Raw genomic sequence first — 12,702 nt, forward strand, 5'->3', positions numbered from 1 at the left:
GTCAGCTGACAAATGCTAAATAAATCTCCAGGTTGGTGTTATCCAGGCCTTGGCAGGCTATTGCTCAGCTGGTTCAGCTGCAACTGCTAGTGAGGTGTTATTGTGTTATTCCCAAGTACAGAGGAGATTTTGCATTTACAGCGCAGGTGTGATATGCAGTAATGATCATGACATAAAACTGATCAAACATTAAACTGAGCAAACAGTTCCTTTTGTGCTCAGTATGCCTCTATAAACAGCAGAGGAATAATGTCGTTTGAAAGCATTTTACCGGCACCTGCTTTCAGTTTGCCTGGTGAGGCTATCTGAGTCTGACAGGCAAATTTGCTCAGGAGGGAAAATTGACTAATCTCATTTGACACTTCTAGGTTTATAGTTTGAACCCAGTGGAGCTTTCTACTAAACGTGGTTGCATGTAATGAGACCTTACAAAAGGGATGGGGTTTTTTTGCTTTCTTGGGTTTTAAAATCAGTGTAATACCACTTTATGGTTGTAGAGCCTCTTGATATCCTATTGGTCACTGAACAGCCATAACAAAATATATGCCAGTAAATTTCACTTAATTCTCCCTTAAGTTGCTACTCCCTGTTTGTCAGTAGCCGTCCCGTATTTTAACAAAAAATCAGTCAAATCCATACAATAAAACAATGCACAATATACACGAACTCCACAGCACTTAGGAGAGCTTATTCCCTGAGCTTCATGCAATGTCATGATCCCTGTCACTATTGCTGTCCAAAATACAGGCATTTCACTGATACTTACGTAGAGGTTTTTTTCAGACCTTCTGTTTTTCTTCCTGGTGACATCCACTGAATCCCAAGTTTCCTTTTAGTCAAAATACCCAGCAAGACTGTGCCTACTGAGATTCTAAGTCTAAGATTGTTTGGTGACGAGGCCTATATCCTGTGCTTGGGAAGCCTTGACTACACCTGCTATTGGTAGGACCCTCAAAGGGGATGATCCCCAGAAATAACTGATGAGAAATATGCTCTGAGAGAATACCAGCAGGGTTAGTATGATAATCAGAAGTTTTTGTTTTCCTTCTGCACCTGGTTTCATATCATAATTTACAAACAAGGGGTCAGGCTGCAGCATTTTACCAAGCAGACTCTGAGCACAAATTCAAGGTATGCCAGAAAAGCCTTTGCCACAATTGTGGAAGTATATATACAGAACTATAAGAATATTCCAGATACTCCCCATTAAGTTACAAATGATTTGCATGAATCACTTTACCTATTTTCCCCACTACGGGCAGCATTTGTGCCAAAAAATCTTCCCTCTCCTGCAAGGCCAAGAGTGTAACTGTAGGTGTAAGGAGTAACCACCCTGAGTTGGATGTCTGTTCACTAAATAAACTGTATCAAAAAACATGGAAATTAGCTCTTGAAAATAATTGTCTGAAAAATTATTGCCCATATGCATTTCATACGGACTAGACTCCCTAGCTGCCAGCCTCTGTGAATTCAGTCTAGAAAACTCTTCCCCCCATTGTTTTTTTTTCCTTTTGTTTGTTGTGTGTAGAGCCAGTGCCAATGTATTGTATTGTCTATGTGACCTTCTTACCTTGCCAATTTCTGTACTGAGTTCATTTGGAAACTGCTTAGAAGTTCATTATGTTCTTAGAGTTGAAAAGGTATCTTTCAGGTTTTACATAACCAATAGCAAGCTCATGTCATGATGATGTAGTAGCTGCATCCTGTTATGGAGGTGTGACATTCTACATTAGGCTTCATAACAAGGATTTATTAATCTTTGGCAATGCAGGTAGTTTGGACTGTACAATAAAGGCCTCTTCAACTGCTGTTCTCACATAATGGTATTGATAAGGTAATTTTCCACTGACTAGGCATTTTAGCTGTGCTTAGCAGGAGATTAAAGGAAAATCATTCCAATGTGCTGCCAAGTACAAAATTAAAAACCAGCTCTTCACACTGTCTTCAAATAGATGGATAAGGGTTCCCTTCAAGAAGAAAAGGTAATGAGTAACTTAATTAAAACCTTACATGCTGAACCTGGCACGCAGGGCAAAATATAGCTCTGAATCCTTCCCGCACTTAGGGCTTGCTGTCGTGGCAATGTACACACATGGGCACTTTCTGGAGCAGGGGCAAGGTGGGAAGAAAGTCAGCTTGTACTAACAGCTGTTTCCATGATGTGTGTAATGAACTATGAACCTTCTTTCACAAATGAATCATGAAAAATAAATGCCTTGACCCTGACTTACGATAGTAGTGTGAAGAGACGTCCTTTGCTGTTTTTCCCAGAAACTGTTCTAAGCAATGCCACTAACAGCACACATGACAAATCCAATATAATCTACCATAGCTGATTTGGAAATGATCACGCTTCTAAAGACTCTAATCAACAGTAATGGCTATAAGGAAGAACGTTGTTGAGTGAAAGAAAAACTTCTTGATTGTAAGAACACATCTGACACACTTCTCTTCCAAGTCCCTTCATACATTTCTGTTCTGAAATCACTCTGACCACCACGGTAACTCCTACCACAAAAACTTGAACTAATGTAAGTACAGGATTTGGATTAGGTTTAGGACTAAAGAAATGAGAGTGCTTAGAGTTGGATATTGAGAGCTCCAGTACTTAGTTACTCCCTTCTGCTTACAGACCATCCTCTGCTTCTATTTCCCATCTTATTCTACCAGATGTGTGCTGGATCCAAAAGCTGATCTGCTAACCAAAAATAGTTTTCCACCAGAGATGTTGATAAGAGTCTGTAAGACAGCCCAGTATCAAATGCAGGCCTGTTGAGCAATGCCTGAAATAATGTTTTAGGAGTTTTGCTGACATTACTACCTTTTTTCCCTCTGTTATTTTCTGTGTAATTGTATTCCATGTAAAGTGAAGCAACATTGGAAACTGCAAGAATATTCTGGGGCAATTTCTCTGTGCAACTGCCCTGTACACCTACCTCTGTGCTTCCCCAAGGAGCCGTGGGCACAGACAAGTGAGATGGACCAAATGTGTCAGCAGCAGTAAGTTAGGCTTCTGCACAGCCCTGGTTTTATTCGAACTGTGAACATCAGAGAAAGCTCCTCTTTTTTTGTTTGTTTGTATTCACTCCAGGAGCAGTTAGAGTTACCTAATGCAATCAAACCTGTACTACTACTTGCAATGAGAGGAAATCAGACCTTCTTTTAAAGCTGTGACAACTTCTAGTGGTAAAGTTGGAAGCACATCTGTCACAGCAAGTATGCCTTGGGATAAGATGGACTCCATGCTATGCGCAATATTCTTTACTCTCCTGCAAAAGCAAGGTTGTATGCTGGCATACTTTGTTGAAATTTTTCTTCTTTTTAAATAGTGAAATTAGTCTCCAGACACCAATAACAAACAGAAATAATCATCTCCTGCATCTCTTACTTTCTCTGCTTACCAGTTTTCCGATTCACCTCTCTGATGAATTAGTTCTGGTCTGCTGTAAGAAGCAGAGCCATTATATCCTGTGTCTGTTTTAATGCTTATAATAAGCCCTTTAGTACTAGAAATTCTATTTATAGTTCTGCATTTTTTGAAAAAATGTCATTCTTTTTGTTTTGGAGATATACAATAACAACTGTACATTGTATTATATAATGTTCTTCTCAAGGTTTTGGGTTTTCTTTTCTACCTTTCTGAAACCTACATTTTTTTGCTGGGTTTTTTTGGTTTTTTCCAGCTCTCAGAGTAAGAGATGTTTAAGCTAGTTTGATTTCTGGAGTTTGAATATTTATTCTGGTCTGAATCGATCCATTCTTTCCTTTACAGTGTGCAAGAGTGTACTGCAGAAACAGAGGTACTCAAATCCCATTGGAAAAATAGAGAAGTTAATGTCTAAATCACAAAAGATGATTTTTTTTTCTCTGACAGTTTTTCCATCAACTCAGAAGTTATTACAATGACCCTAAGCATAGTTGAGTAAGTGTGTAACAACTGTGCTATTTGAGCCACTAAATTATTATAGCATGGTGTCCCAGGCCATCCTAGAAGGGTACTTGGAAGCCTGGACTTGGAAAGCTCGAAGCAGTACAGGATTTCCCCAACCATCCATTCCTTGCTCTGCCTGAGGAAGTGCTCTGTGCAGAGCAGTTCTGTTTCTGTCACCACCAGGCAAAGACCTTCGATAATGTACCTTCACTGGCAAAATTTTAAATCTCCAGCCATTTCACCACTTTGGTAGCTGTTACTTCTCCTGGTGATACCCACCACTTAAAGGTATGTGCCACTGCTGTTGGACAAGGGGATGCCCTTCTAGTGGATTCTCATCCAACACTGTGGATTCTCATCCAGCATCCAACTCTCATCTCCTGGAGGAGAGAACTATTCCTTCCTATGTTGATCTTGACACAAGAATTTCATAAGCAAATAAGGTTGCATACAGGCTAACAACTGCAACCTCATGACAGGAAACTGCAGCATTGTTACCAGTCTTGGAGGGATGAAAATTGTAGCTTTGAGTGCTGCAAAAGTTTGTCATCATTGCAGAGTAATGGGGATGTGCCGTTCAAGCAAATGAAACACAGATAGATGGTCTATGCACTGGAATGAAGTCTTGATGTTTCCTCCAACATATTTGTCCTCATATATCTCATGAGTCTAGAACAACTTTTGCCAATCTTATTAAGGAAGTCAGTAGAAAATCTGCTCCACCAAAAAGAGAGTATGAACAGCCTAAATTATATTATGAATAAGTTCAAAGAACAAAACTCTCTGTATTGTTGGTCTTTTTTGGAATTCCAGGGTATTTCCCCACTGCTTTGCATCACATACAATTGCATAACACGTATGATAATATTATACTAAGCATTGTTATACAGTGTGAATTGTTACAGTGGGTGAGTCTATACTGGCTCAGAGGTCTGAGCAAACAGTGGCTTCTGGTTGAGGGCACTGACAGGCTTTTGGCAGCAATGCTAATGACTGACAACAGAGAATCTGCACTGTGCAAGTGTCTGGCAATCTTCTACTTTCAATATAGGTTTATGAAGGAAGGGAAAATCAGTAATTTTCTTACCAATATGTAGTTGGCCTAGTGAGGCACAGTTCAGGAAGTGTGAATGAGTCAAACAAAAAAAAATATCCACTCACAACTCTGTTGAGGCTCAGTGGTTCTTCTTACTCCTCTTAAGTCATGAGCAATTGATCAGTTTCTCTCCTAGGGCTGGTTGATGAGTGAGTTGCTTACCTGGGATTTTATTGGCAATAGCACGTGTCATGGGCCACGGGAGAGCAGAGTGCTTTGGTGTTTCCACCACCTCTCTAGCACTTGCAATGAGCAATCCCTCACAAAACACTTGTTGTGAGGGATTATCATTAACAATAATGATATGTTTATTTATTTCACCACTCATAAGGTTGAGTGGCTAGTATCTTTCCTGAGATTAAAAATTATTGTAAAGAAATCAGCATTGCCTGATCCTTAAGGATTTAGTCATTCATCTGCCCAACTCACTTCAGATCCTTGCATATTTCCATTTCCTCTGCCATTAAGCACTTAAATGAAGCCAGCTGTGGCTGTTGTCCAAACTGCCATCAGTTGCTCTCATTAAAGACCAGCATTACTGTCACCCTACCTTCACCACCTTCCTGGTCATGTGCTGCTGCTTCCCCTCCCCACCAGTGGGCCTGTAGCCCTAATATGCTTCCAGGAAAATCAGCTGGGATTATTTTGTGCAAAAGTCCAGAGTGCAAAGGTATGTTGCATCAGATCTGCTGCATCAGCTTTGCTAAATAGATTAGAGCATCTGAGTAATCAGTTTGGCAGAGGAATGAGGAACTGGAAATGATGAGTCTCGGATAATAACACATTCATCTCCTGTGGGTAGATGTGGAAGATGCTGCTTTATGTTTCTAATTCCCTTTTGGCAGCACTTGCCTATACTTAAGACTGAGGTTGGATATACACCCCTGGCCATAAAAGAAAACATTTACAACTAGGTTTTTTAAGGTTCCCTGTCCTGGTTCAGAGACAACTTACTGAATTAGGCAGGCAAATGCTTTTTGACATCTACTGATAGAGACTTTGCAGTGGGCCACATGGGGAACAGCATTGTCTCAGAGAGCAGCAGGTGTCCTGTCAGCATGTCCTGTGTGGGAAAGAGCAGGATGAGGCAACAGATTAACAAAGAACCTGTTCAGCCTCTAATTCAATGCACAAGGTAAAATCCTGCTTTACAGTGCTGTATGAAGGAAGATGTCTTTATATTGAAATCTCTGTGTTTTTACCTTGCAGTCACTGCACCATGTGACTGTGGAGCAAAAAAATTCCTCTGGAAATCTTGTACAGGACCAGACCTGTTTCAGTCCAAGATGCTCGGGCATTGCTCTCACCTTGCAGTCAGGCTGTCATGTTTGTGGCTGACACAGCAGGAGGCCTTTATATGGTACTTCTGACCCCTGGCAATCTGCCCTGCTGATGAGAAATTGGGAGGGCACCTTGTGGGTGCAGGCTTCCACTGTGGGCCAGGAAGGGCAGCAGGAAAGGGCAGACAGCTTTTCTCATCTCTTGGACAAATAGAACTACAGAACAGCATATTGCAGAAAAATACAGCGTCTCGCATGCTCTGTCCTGGGGAAGAGCTGTGAAGGAATTGATCAGAGCAGAGATCAGGAAGAACTTGATTTTTGTGCATTGGTTGCATTCACTGTATTCATCTTGCCTTCATGGAAGAAAGCAAAAATTAACACCTTGAGTCTTAATTAAGCAGTCTGGTAGATCCAGATTCTCTACCCCCAGCAAATATCAATCTAAAGTAATTACATAGGATTATACAAACAGAAACAATGCTAAGACACAATAATGAGGAAAGAGCAGAAATATTTTCTGCTCTGCTCTGATCATTTACTGAACTATAATAAAAGTTGACTAATCCCTCAGTGCTGAGAAATGGAAAGCTACAGAATGATGAAACAGATAATTAAAATAAATGCAAAGTTATGGAAATGCTAGAGAGAATATTATGTTAGCCTATAGGTATTTAGGGGGAAAATTATTGTTTTGAGTTGGGTTATATCTGCTGCAATTCTCTTACAGAATTTGGTTTGATCTCTGGTAGAGAAATAATGAAAGACCATGATTTCCATGTTTTAACCCACATTGCAAAAGTTTTCTTAGCAGCTTAAATACAGAATTCAAAATATATTTTCTGAGTAGCTGAAGGCCATTGTAAGCCAAGCAAATCACTTATTTTTTGCAACCCAGTGGACCCCAAAATATTAATGTCTTATCCCAGTTTCAAAAAAGCCCCAAAGAAACAAACTTACACTCCGAGAAATGACAAACTTCTCACAGTAATTAGGAAATTTGTGATTTGAAGAACTCATAAAAATTGAGTGAACTATTCTTCATATTTACTATTTCAACACAACATGGAATAACACAGGCTCAGTACCAGGAAGGGTTAGCCTTTCTGTGAACTTTCAGTATTTGTTGTTGAGAAGGAAGAAGGCAGTGAACACCCGGAAGAGAAAATGATATGATCAGCATGCAAGCTAGAGTACTTAGACAAACAATGGCTGACATAAATCTCAGAGATTTGAAATGCGTGGTTTGCAACATCAGAGATGATTTTTAAAAACACAGACCAAAGGGACTGGTGTGGTGTTTTGGTTTGGTTTCTTTTTTTCACAAAACATGTTTGCTGTAAAAACTGTCCCAATGTCATTAAAGAAAACATTAAGAGAAACACAGCCATCAAAACAAGAATATTTCTTCTGTTCTGAGGTGCCTGTATTGACATGGGTTTTTTCGTTAATCACAATAGATAGTTTTGACAGCTATTAGATTCATGCCATAATCAATGAATTCTGAACAGGTTTGGAGGTTTGGGATGATATTATACCATAGTGAGTATGTCTGTTTATGCTTAAATATGCCATAAATGCAAACTTATGTGTTAGCTTAAACTACATCTGGCTCCTTTCCCTGCTCTCCTCACACAGTAATTCTCTTATCTTTTTATATATTTGAAAACATGGTCTTTCAATTTATCCTATTTTGTGCACTCTGCTCCGCCTCCCATTTACAATAGTCAGACCTCCCCCAGCATACCCCATGTAATATCCAGCATCTAAAAATCTGGTTCTAGGTCCTGTCTCTCTACAATGCTGCCTGTGTCTTTCTTCAGACTTTGCAGGGAGTCACTTCTGCATTGAATTGGCAGGGGAAAAATAAATAAATCAGTAACACAGCTAACCAAAAAATATGGGAAGGCAACAAACAGGCAAAACAGGGGGCCAGCAGCCAGTGTTGGTTAAGCTGGTTGTGGAACAGCAATGCTTGACCTACCATTTTTAGATTTCCTACCTTGTGCTCCGTTCCTTTTTCTATGCCCTTAAGTTTCTGTCTCTTTTGCCTTCACTCCATGATCCTAAATACCCTCTCTTTCAACTGAAGTCCTCACTCTGGTTTTTTAACCTACAAGGACTTAATATAGTAGCAAATCTTCGGAGAATAGTTTGACTTGTACTGTATCATGAAACATCACCATAACCTTATTCTGCCATTTGTTCTGCTTTAAACCAAGACCATAAATCAAGTGCTGTCTGAGTTAAATAGAGAGGAGGAGGAATGTCTTTACTCTTTATGCGGCAAACAGATATCCCCCATTTCTCAAACATATAATCAGGAGCACATACTGGTGTAAGTGAATACAGTCACATATGAGCTAGAAGGAGGTTTGTATTCCAGGGTTCTATGAGAATTCTGCATACTTCTTCAGATAAATGTGTTCATATAAAAATACTGGCAATTGTGGTCCAAGTTGTAGTTAGAAGAAATACAGCTTAAAGAAAAGTTGCGTGCTACACTTTTTAGATACTTTTCAAGTGCAGCTGTCACACTGGACTGAGAGGTTTCTATCATTATAGGTCAGTCTAAATCACAGGCCAGTGAGTGAGTAGCCTCTTAAAATCCATAAAAGACAGGAGACAATAAGCACTTAGTTCAGGAAATAAATAAAATCCTTAGGAACAAGAGATATTATATTTATCCTCTGTTCCTCCTCTATCTCCCATTTTTAAACTCTCATGCTGTAATTTCATTACCTCTATAACACTCCTGAATATGCAAACAGGTGATATTAACTTCACTATCACATCTGAGGAGGTTTGGGACACCTGTAAGGATAGTGCCAGGGAAGCGCAAAACACAATTGCCACCTATTGCCAGCTTTCCAGATTTTAATGTAATGCAAAGATGTGCCTTCCCCTGAAGTTCAAAGGTCTAGCTTGCACTGTTTGTTCACTATTAGCCCACCTTGAAATCAGGCTTCAGGAAAAGAGCTGTAATGCTGGAGAACAGCAACATAGTGGGTAAAGTATGTATTAAACCGTTTGTTCTTCCCTGGAAAGGAGTACCCGGCTGAAACACCATTATTTATATCCTTTGGGTTTTGAAGTTAATGTTTTATATAGCCATTGCACTAATCAACTGAGGCTTTTGCAGAATGCAGTGTATTTAATTACTAGCTCAGGAGCAGCATTCCCAGATGTACCGGAACATAAAAGACATTCAGACAAAGAGGTCTCTGTTTTACATAGCTGGCTAGCAAATGCAAAGGCTTTAGCCTGACCAACAGCGACACCAGGAGGAACACAACGATTTCAAAAAAGGCTCCACTACGCTCTCCTGCGTAAGTCCCTGTCCCAAAATGCAGGTGCATTTCCCTGTTAAGTAGTGAGCTGTATGGAAAATCAGTGCTAATAATTAAGCAGAAATGAAAGACTGATAACAAATTATCTACCTTTGTACCACCTATCCATAGGCAAGCATGCTGAAAATGCAAAGTAAGGCAAGACACTCTCTGCAAGGAGCATGTCAGTGGCAGCAGAAGTTTGCAGACTGAATGCAACTAATCCATTAGTTTTCTAACACCTGGCATGTGCAAATGACAGCAGGTTTTGCTGATCAAGGAATACTAAACAGAAGACACTAAAATCAGTCTTTGCTAAGCCAGTGTTTTTTACTCAAGAATTTGAATCTATGTGATTAAATCAGGAAAATAAGAGTATACACTTCTCCAATACATGCCCAGCACCTTAATGCAGCACCAACACAGCCAGTGATTCAGAAGAAAATCCAGGCAAAGACGTCTCCTGTAATTTACACTTTTTCAAACAGTTCCTGCTGAGATTAATGCTGAGATATAAATGGACTAGTACTGGCTAATGAGTCTTGAATGCAGCAGCTATACATACGGTTTCTCGTACAGAAACATAGACAGCTGCCACAAATTAAGAGATCTGGCAGCCATGTGGTTTTCAACTTGTTCAGCAACAACACATAAACAGAATGACAGAAATACTGCAAGAAAACAACATGATACAACATGAATGGGCTGGTATGTTAGTACTGAAAGATAACAGTGAGCACTTTCCTGGTTCTTTTAAATTCAGCACTGCAGGACCACTTTTTGCAAAATCTCAAGCTGAGACCTATTACTGGCAAGTAGTATTCTTGGTTCCTGAAAACAGTCCCCATACCAGCTCTGCAATTAGGAACTGTGATAGGATACAATAGAGGAGAAGCAGCCTGCAGCTCACATTTTCATCATTCATTAAAAAAGCAACTGCTCTGTTTATCAGCAAAAATTAAATCAGTAGAATTTTCATTTTTCTTCAGGTAATAATATCACAAAAAGAAAGGAAGCTACTTGCAAGACTGTTCCATCAAGGTCATTTCACAGTAAGCAATATTGTGCTAACAAATGAATTATTGATCACGTGTCATTTAACACTTGTTTTTCACTGGTGTTACACACTCAGTGGTAATTAAGTTTATGCAACTGTGGAAGATGCTGACAGAATTTGTATTAAAACTGCAAGTTCCATTATGTTGCACATACCAGTAGCTCCAAGACACACTTTATGAATTCTCAAAATTGCTTTGCTTGGGTGAGATAACCCACTGACAGCTAATGCAGTTTACAATCTCCTGAGTGGACTTTCCAAATTAAAGCAGAAACTGAGAAACTGGGAGCTTATCATATCTTTAAACCTTTATCACAATCATAACTGCTTACAGGCACCTAAATTCTTGCCAAAACATACTGCAATGTGCAGCTGTCTTTAAAAGACACTCTTCCCAGAGCTACTTCACTGGAAGTCACTCAGGTAGTCAATTCAGGTAGGAATGTTCAACACCACATAACTATATATATAAAAGAGTGGGGAGAAGCAAACTGCAAAAATAATGTAAGGAATTCAAAGCTGTCTGGAAAGCAGATGAAGCATTATGATTACATGCTCTGAGGCCATACTAGTAGTCCAATGTCAATGTAGATAACAGGATCTTTCCAAAAGTCAGGATGAATTTGTAATCTACTTACATAGAGAGCACATTATCTGCCTACATAAAGTCAATCTAACGCGCTTACTTATAACATACAAAGGTAGTTACACAAGTATTTCAAGCCAAACCCTTTGTAAGACTACTCAAATTTTGTATAAAAGAAGGGACTGTTATGTATCGAAATGTCAAGCTAACCTTCAAAAGTAGTTTAGCATGGTTTGCTATAATCACCCTCACCACATTCCCACACTTTTTCCATTCATATTCATTTTCAGATAATGATTTGAAGACCAGTCAAACATTAGACTTGCCATCCCATTTTTGCCTCATTCATGGTCTGAGTGCACATACCTAAAGCCAGATGGCAGAATCAACCTTATTATTGTAAATTAAATCACTGGACTTGTGAAATTATTTTACCCAAAAAGAGTAAAAAGTCTTTATTTTCAAGAAGAACAGAATTGACCTGAGGCTATCAAAAAACTATTAATAAGCAGCAGAGAATTCTTATTTTTCATTGCTGAGAGTTTCATAGTAACATTCAGTGCCATAGAACAGCATTGAAGAATACAGTTTCTATAAATTTGTGCTATTTTCAGAATGATTAAATGTGGGAATTGAATTGTTTCTTTGCTCTATCTGCTAGTGATTTATCTCTCTGCTTAGGGTATGCACACAGCTCCTTCTCTGTGCTAACATACAACATTCTTTAATGAAATCCATTTCCTAGTTAAATGGCCAAGCACAAAGTAATAGAGGAGAGTTCACCTGGATGAAAGAGACTCAGAAGGATAAAATTCTGCCTGCCTAATGGTTGATCTACAGAAAGCAACACACCAAATACCTTCTATAATACAGATGTAAAATTCTAAACACTATTGATTTTGAAATTAAGGTGAAAGATACTGAGGTGAAAGAAGACCAACTAGCCTTGTGGTATGGTGGACCTTCAATACAGTTTGCATGGCATTGCTATTATAACATCAAAAGTCAAATCAGACTCCTAGAGTCTGAGACAAAATGAACAGTTCTGCCATGCCTAGAGATTGTGGAAATTTGGTACATAAGGAAAAGAAATCTCCAAAAACAGTACATTAAAAACCTCAGAAGTTACTCTGTGGAAAGCTAAAATCAGTCTAGTATCACTGTGCCTTTTCTAATCCTGAGTCTTGAGCAAGGCTCCTAAATGAGTTGTTCTTGGCTGTAATCTCCAGTGGCCACAAGAAATTCCCATCTGAGGTGAAACACATAAAAACAATTTGCCTTTTCCTTGCAAATTCCCTCAGGAAGAGTATTCCCTCCTGATTGTATCTTCAGTGCTTCAGCTAGTTTGGCTGTAGGGTGTCACAAGAGCTGTGACAACCTGAATTGGCTGTAACCCTTTCTAGTGTTAAGAGAAGGTTCCAAA

This window comes from Neopelma chrysocephalum, unplaced genomic scaffold, assembly GCF_003984885.1.
Source record: "Neopelma chrysocephalum unplaced genomic scaffold, ASM398488v2 Primary Assembly neopelma1_96942, whole genome shotgun sequence".
Taxonomy (NCBI): Eukaryota; Metazoa; Chordata; class Aves; order Passeriformes; family Pipridae; genus Neopelma; species Neopelma chrysocephalum.